The following is an 8,959-nucleotide window of genomic DNA, read 5'->3' as shown; positions in this document are numbered from 1 at the left end:
ACATTTAAATATAGCAGACGTTATTTACAATTGCAAAACGAAATATTACAAAGTTTGATTCCCTCATAAATTTATCCATTAAATGCAAACATAAATGATATCTTCGCCGCAATCATAATCGCCTAATAACAGAGAATTTTATGGCAATAGAAAAGTATCAGTGAGTTTTTAGAAGATTTTAAAATTATTTGCTGTCTTTTTGAGCTTAATGTTAGTTTGGAATCAGCCAAACTACATTTGATACATTTTCATGGCTTTGTTTTTCTATTGGATATTCTAAAAATATAGTTTTAAATTTATAGAATTTGTTGTCATGGATCTACTCTTTATAGATTATGTAGTCGTTGTTATATTTCTATTGATCTTTATTGTTATTCTAGAAAACATGATAGATAATTTGAATAGCTTTATAGAATTTATATAATACTAACAAATTTTCATATTGTTTTTTCTTGTAAACAAAAAATGTAATTTCAAGTATGTTAATTACCATGAATCAATTTTATTATATCACACACCTTGTATTTTCATTTTTAAATATAGTTTTGATCTTATTTTCATGCTAACCAGAAAAATTGTTTAATATGAAGATTTTTTATGTTTTATGATTCAAATTATAAATGAACATTTTTTTAGGTATTAACAGCTTCATAGTATCATGTGTGATTATATATAATCAAAATGTTCACGAAATAGAAGAAAACTTTCCTCAAAGAAGATATCTTTACATAGGGGCTAAAACAATACACAAAAAATAAAATTGTGAAAACACAATAGTTGTAATGTTTTGAAGTATAATACATAGAAGCATTTTGTGAATAGTTGTAAAAAAATTATTCGTGCTTTATATTGATATTTTCGTTAAATTTTAAACAAATAAAAAGTTAACATTTTACATCATCAAAAAGCTACTTGGTGTTACATCATTCCCTCGTTCTGTTTTTTTAGGCCAACATTATTTACCTCAGCTTTTAAGCTAAAATACGAAATATTGTGAAATAAACACATCTTAAATATATAACTACATATGAATAAAAGGATACGCTAGTCTAGTTTTTTCGCAACTAATATTCTAAGATTAACAATTTAATTATATAGAATAGCTCTAGATACTAAAGTAAACGGTTTCGGTATCTCATTGGATGCCTACTAGTAAAACAATACTTGCATCCAGACTAAATATTAAAGAAAGCGCGAAGCTGACCATTCAAAAACAGATACATCATTATCATTTATTTTAAAATTATTACCTTTTCCCACCTGTACATTGCATCTTATCGTTCGAATTTTAAAAATGAATCCTACCTAGTTTTTAGATAACAGAGGATATTTGTAAAATTTAAGGTTATAGTATAGAAATGTGTATTTTTTGATAAAGGTAAAGATCAGCAAGGACTGGAATAACAAATTTTTCAATTTTTGAATAGATAAACGCACTATGATAGACTTGTAGGGTGTATTTCAGTGCTTAAAAAGGGTCACACTTAGACTTTATAATATTTGGTTTATTTACATTCCTGCAATTTCAAATATTTAATTCTAATGTACTGTGAATGTGGTCATGCGATGGCATTTTAAATCATGCAGCGGCGATTTATCATATTTTTGATCTAACAAAGGCGCCTTTACAATGCAATTGTTGGAATTCGAACACTATCCATGGTACTTTTATGGAGAGATGCTCGATGTGGTTTTTGATTGGTTTATTTTTTGGCTTTTAAATGAATAAGTTTAACCATATGCTATTTAATTGGAGTTCGATATAGAAAATCATGTATCACTTTTTAAATATACCCTGCTCTGTATTTATATAATGCCTTAATAAGATATGCAAAGCTTATTTTAAACAATTCGATATAGCAACGATTCCATATTTTTTAATCCTTAAAAAATATGTGTTTAACTAAAAATTTCATTTCAAAGTAAGGTGCATCTACCAGAAGATTAAATCTCCCAATATTTGTATATATATTATCATGGGATGGTAAAAAATCAACCTTGATACTTGTTTTTTTTGTATTTCTAAACTTAAAACAATAATTTATAGCCAAGGTTTATATGATGATGTATAATTCAACCAAATCAATGATAAATACTATAATATTTAATCGTACATATTTACCATTCTAAAGAAGAGAGTGATATTTCCACAGCTATTATTGAAAAAATTCTAGTATAAACCGAAGGAGCTATTTTATTTCTATAATGGGAATTTAAAATCTTAATACTTAGTATTATATGCAATATATTCATCATAAGAATTGAAGGAGAGGAATGACCATCCTCAAAATTTAAAATTCAAAGAAAATAAAATCCAAGAATATATAGATATGGAAATTGATCCCACGTATGATTAATACTTACGTAATGCAGCATAATTAAAGTTGTATATAAAAATTTATGTAATCACAATTTAAGTATTTATAATAATTATTTGAGATCAATCATATATGCACTAAATCAAATTACAATTACTATGTAAATTCGTGAGCTTAGTATGGAAATATGCAACACATAATTACATCAATTATATTTATGGCTTATTCTGGTTTTTTAACTGTTTATTGTATTTCGAAGAGAACTTTAGATTGCTCTATAGAACAGATTGGTTTTATTATTCTTTCCACCTCATCATGGTTACAATTTTTTTTCAATGCACTTTTTTTTTCGATTGTTGTTTTTGGCGGGCTTCCTCAATCCTATCGTTTGCCCGTAAGTTTCTGCTTGTGTCGTTATTTCTAACTGACATAAGCAACTAATGGTAAATTATAAAATCTTCATCCCAGAGTATTACGGAAAAGTTTATTCATTGAATGTAAAATTGCTATCAATCATTTAAAAATAAAATTGGCCGTCATCATCAAAAACATCCATGGAGGGTATTGAACCCACGACCTTCGCTTTAGGAGAGCAACGCTCTGCCACTGAGCTACATGGATTTGCGATCATTAAACAATCTATATTATACATACCTCTTAATTATGCAGAAAGAAGGATAGGCATAAATTAATTAATTCTTATATTTTGAATGCTATGACTTGGGATGGAGTGGTTACAAAATTCCATAAAAAATATGTTAAGTGGTTAAGAATTACAGACGAAGTAGAAGCATACATGCAAGCTCTCACACTCCGAAATTCACTTGTACTCATCTCATTGGAGAGAAGAAGAGCATTGGATGAAGTTATATCTGGGAAGGGTGTCAAAAGATGCATTAAGGAGTTGTGTAAAGTTCCCAATGGGCTGACCACGTCTAAATAGATAAAATAGATAAAAAAAAATTAACCCATAAATAAATAAAACTTTATCATTCTTATAGATGCATCGAATCGAAATTTTTTCATTTATACATATCTTGTATACCAATAAAATTTCGACTAATGATATTCAGAGTATATTTACAAAAAAAGAATCCGATATATTTTTGTTATATTTTATTCATAAATAGTTATTTTTTATAGAATAAATCTTGAATCAGCGCGTTAAGAACATGATGAAATTTATATCCTTCAAAGGTCAATCAACATAGTTTTCATATGAATTTGTTTTTTGCACCTAAAAATAGGGTCTATAATCTATTTTTTATTGTTTACTTGTCGATACTTAAATACCTACGATCATTATTTAAAATTAATTTTCATATCTTCGCTCATTAAATCATCTTAAAAATGAAATTATATTTTATATCGTTTCTTAGCAAAAAACTTATTTATTGTGTTAATCGTCCAATAAAATTAAATAATTAATGATGTTAAAATTTTGTTAAAAGGTAGAATAGTAATTACAAAAAGCTTTCTAAATTTATTAAATCATGTAAAACAAAGTATTTTAATGCTATGGCAAATATTAATATCCAAGTAGCAAAAAAAAAGTTTAATAACAGTATATTACATACAAAATGATTAAAAGAAATGTAAATAGTTCCAACAATTTTTTATTATTTACATTATTTTGTTTTTTACAAATAAAATAGCTTCTCTTATTTTTAAACCTTGAAATAAGATAGGCACAAAGCATGCTAGATTACTATGTAATCTTAAAATTTGATATAATAATAATTTTATTTAAAAATGGTCATATATGAATTCTTAACAGAGAAATCGGGAATATTTTTACGCGCTGGTGGTAAACAATAATAAAATTTAAATCTTGGCATATGAGAATAGTCCATTGTTTTATAGGGGTTATATTACATTGATTATTTGACATACTCCATTGCTTTTCTATAATATAGAATTATGTTCTAATATAAATATATTTATGCTAATAAAAAAAATAAGAAATAACACCACACATTTTTTTATTTAATTGTCGAAATTACATTTTATAACTATTTATAGAAATTACATAGAAAACAAATAATTGCCGAAAATATATTTAAAATATAATACAAAATATATCTTTCTTTAATTTTATACGGTAAATTTTTTTTGTTTTGATGCAATTAAAAACCATTCTGCATGCCATATAAATTAATATTTTTCAAACTTGATTTTAGATCGAAAACACAGACAAAGATAATATAAATTTTTTTACAATTCTGGAAATCATATTTTTTAGTGAACAGTGCTTTTTCTTCAATCCTGTCTTTCAACGACTTTTTTTTTTATTTCAAATTTTATAGATTTTTTGTTTAAAATTTTAATATTTCTGTATAAATATATGTAATACATATAAATTACGTGCAACCGAGAAAACACTAACGTTCTGGGTTCATTAAGACTATTTTGATTCATTTTTCAATGTTATACATGACTATATATTTGATTTAACGTGTCGTTTATCCTTCTAAATCGTACATATTCAATATTGGTTATGAAATTATAATATATTGTATATGTTATATTCAATCTGACTGCATTTTAAACAAATATAAAAATTCACTTGTATCCATGCACTATAAAGAATTTGTAGAATTATTTACCTGGGTATTTATATACATAAAGTTGTTGGATTCTTAATGCGGCATAAATGGAATAAAATCTAGACGTTTCTATCTTCTTTCCTCATTAATATGCATCTTTTTTTCATTTTGAATATGTAAATTTTGTAAATATTGCACTAAATTGTGCTTTTTTTTATTTATGCGCAAATCATGATCATTTTTATCTATTATTAAACTATAATTTGGTTCTATGAACTGTAGATTTCTGCTTAGAATTATATGTATTATTTTTTAAATATAAATAATCTGAAATTTTTACTTTTTAAAATTCGAATCCTTTGTCATTAATCTATAGATTATTAAAAAAATTTCTTATCCAAGACTTTACTTCACATCCAGACTCTATTTTTTTAAGGCAACGATTATATAGAATATTGTGAAATTCAGAAGTTTAATTTGCTTTTTTAATCTAGAAATGAGAGAATAATTTGGATATTTTAAATGGTTTTTTAGCTAAAACTAAGAAAAATTTTGATATCAAGAAACCATGAAAAGAAGAATGGATCAATTTTTACATTTCTTATCAGTCAAAAATTAAATACGAGCTTCCTTACTAATATCCTGCAAAGATTATGTGATCTATGGATATTAATGTTCAAATGATTACATCAGAATTTGAAACGAAAAATCCGAAAGAAATTTTTGTATCTGTTCTATCAAAAATGCGATAGCTCTTTGTGGCGTAATCAATAAGCCTATTCTACATATTTTCTGTAATGATTTAATTAAAGACATAATATTTATGTCTGTTGTTTTAGAATACAATCATTGAATGAATTTCATGCAAAATAAACACATGTTGTATAAAATTGACTTGTTTTTCATTAGCTTATTATGCTGTTTTTATCATATTTCTCCAGGTGAATCAACATTCTCTGTTCTTTAATATTTTAACTAAATTTTTTAAAGTTTTTGTCTGTGAAAAGAAAATTTAAAATTTGAGGAATAGGTTTCTTTATAAATAAATAAAACTACATCTTCACTTTTATTATTTTGTCTTTTTATAAAATAGCCGTATAGTATTGGGTTTAAACAGATAAATCTTTAAAATTTAATAAATTAATATGTGTGTATGTTACGATGAATTTTTAATTTTTCGACTATCACTAAATAAATACATAAATTATTATAAACGATATTACCTGCGAAATTATTAATTTTTTACTTAAACTATTGTGATTCAGTGTATATATGTTCAATAAAAGGCTTTATAATGATTTATAATTAATTGGTTGTTTCTAGCGCCACGTAGTCGTGAGCACCCTAAGGCATATTTATTTTATATTCAAAAAATATTTTTAGTGGATGTGTATAGTTTATGTTTTTTTGCTACAAATGTATATAAATATTTTTTTTACGGGTTTATTTCGGTTTTTTAATTGTAACTTTTCGCTTTGAGTATAATGTGATTTATGACCTGTTTGAACATGATATCTATACTTTAGTCTTAACATATACAGTATCTAGACTCCTTTAAAGAGATAAAATCGCGAGATTTCCCGTAATTCTATAGTTTGAACATATGCCGATCTAGTTTTTTTCCTCAAGTTCTTTCTGATAATTTTTATAGTTTGAAAAAACAATAACAAAATGTGAGAAGAAATAAATATGATTATATATTTTTTTCGTTGCTATCTGTTGCGCGCCTATACTAATATTCTGATTATCATTAAAAGACCCTTTGTTAATTTAACGATATATTATGTAGTCTTAAGAACGATGCATTCTTTAGTGCACGTTTGTTTATATATCCTCCGATATGAAACTATAAATTTATGGTTTATGGCAGAAAAAAAGGTAAATAATTTTATTTTATAATATTTTAATAGAAAAAGACGCTATATGGGACAAATTAAATTAAAATATTTCTAGTCTAATCCATTAGTCAGATTTGAAAGGGGTATAATTGATGAAATCACAAAAACAAAGATCATCAGGGATTCTTTCAGATAAAGATAACGCATATTTACGAAAATAATTATAAAGCTGTTTGTATATATAATGTATATTTAAGGGCACAATTAATCATGAATGTGCTACCTCTTTAGTTAAAAACTTTATAGAATTTAACGAATAAAAATGCTAGTATTTAGGCAAATAATTTTCATGTTAAAAAGAAAAATAAATATATCCGAAATCATCTAAAATTGAATATTATACCCAAGTATAAGAACTTTTTCAAAGGAATTTATCTATAATGATACATTTAAAGTAAAAAGAAATATTTTTCATTTGCAAAGTAATAAAATTAAGGCGTTAAGCTATTTAAAAAACAAGAATAGAGGTCAAAAAGGCCGTCACGTATAAAAATTATATTTATAAAATTTATATTTAAAGAATCGGTATTCTTCACATACAGCAAAATCAAAGTTAAATGTATAAAAAAGAAAAAAATTACAGCTAGAGCGATATACTAACATAGTTGGTTCATCATTGGCTTAAATTATGTAAAAGATGTTAAAAATAGAAGCTATCTTCTGTATTTTATAAAAAGAATGTTGATTTTTAGTTAAACTTAAAATGCTAACGTGTTATTACGCTTTCAAAATGTAGATCTTTTACTCGAAAGATATAATATTAATCTTAAAGTCATAAAAAATACAAAAAAATGAAGTTATCTGTGTATTTAATATATGCCTTCTTGAAAATTAAAGTACAAAAATTCTATAAAATCAGAGAATATAAAGTATAGATATCATATAAAAGAAATCATATTATGGCAAAAATAGAAATTGAAACAGATATCGGAAAATAGCTTGGCAAACAGTTATTAAAATTAATGATGAAATGAAATTGTAATAAATAGCATCTATAACCCGAAAAATAACCTTTAATTGAAAATTTGGATGTATTTATTCTTTATTTGGGATGTATTTCATTTTCTGCCTTTTTAAATTTGCAAAGGGTAGACTTAATATTGCAGCAATAAAAACTGATTTGCTTTTTTTTTCGATCACTTTATTTTTACAGTCTTCTTCAATACATCTTCTTCTCTCAATACTTATTAGTTCAAGTGTCTTCCTCTAACCTATTCTTTGTGCGTATGCATCTGATTAAGTTGGCATTCTTAACTCTTAACATACGACTCATGGTATATTTTTATCATATTATCCTATGTTATAATTTGTAATATAGTTTAAATGTAACTGTAAATAAATTATTTATATTAGAGGGTTTTATACTTGCTTTTTTTGTCGAGACAAATAATGACGGGAGCGCATTACCCAAAATTTATTTGATAGAACTTGAACAAAAAACCAAATCAAGTCATATATTCAAATTATAGTGCTGAAGACCCCGATGACAAATGGTCTTTAAAAGAACAGATTTACAAGTGAAGGCGATTTGACAAGATACGGTATTCTCATGTTAAACTAAACAAATCGTATATGAAGAGGTATCTAAATTTAAAATACAAAAAACTAGCCCATAAAAGAAATTTATGATCAAAAGGGTCTTCGGAAAGCATGGCTCTAAATATAATAGGTGATTTAAAATTTAAAAGCATTTAATTTTGGTGTATTGGTATATCCAAAAGTATACTTCATCATTAAACACACTTACTATATAATATTTAATATACCGAATCATTTTTCTCATAAGATTTCTAAAATTAAAATTTATTGAAAATTTATTTATTTTTTCTATGATCTATTTAGAAGATACATCGTATTAATTATAATACAAAAGAATTTCTTGCAAAAAAAAGACTAATATAATATATTTATATTAAGATTTTGTTATGGTTTTCTTTAAATTCAATATTATTTAAAAGGAATCTAAAGAATTTGTTTTCTTGAAAATTGTGTTGAATTTGATAAGACCTCTTAAATGCTGGATTTTTCGCTTTCAAGACAATATTAAAGTCTACTATTTCTGTGTTTAAAATGAATGTATTAATGCAAATCAAAATCTTATATTTGTCATTTTTTATATTCTTTAAAATTTTTGAGAAATCCCATTTCTATCATCCATATTTAGACTCTTTTTTGTATTAAAATATTAATTACACAG

The 8,959-nt window shown here is 24.9% G+C and overlaps 1 non-coding gene across 1 annotated transcript; it reads right to left on the bottom strand.

The window, feature by feature from the left end:
- Positions 1-2,867: 2,867 nt before the first annotated feature.
- TRNAR-CCU (transfer RNA arginine (anticodon CCU)) lies at positions 2,868-2,939 on the bottom strand. Its single transcript has one exon. It is a non-coding gene; the product is annotated as a tRNA-Arg (tRNA).
- Between the last annotated feature and the right edge of the window lie 6,020 nt (positions 2,940-8,959).

This window comes from Rhyacophila brunnea, unplaced genomic scaffold (genome assembly GCF_057557595.1).
Source record: "Rhyacophila brunnea isolate RB1 unplaced genomic scaffold, BYU_Rbru_1.0 scaffold_43, whole genome shotgun sequence".
NCBI classification, from domain to species: domain Eukaryota; kingdom Metazoa; phylum Arthropoda; class Insecta; order Trichoptera; family Rhyacophilidae; genus Rhyacophila; species Rhyacophila brunnea.
The sequence above is the reverse complement of the archived record's forward strand: the minus strand, read 5'-3'. Positions and strand labels throughout refer to the sequence as shown.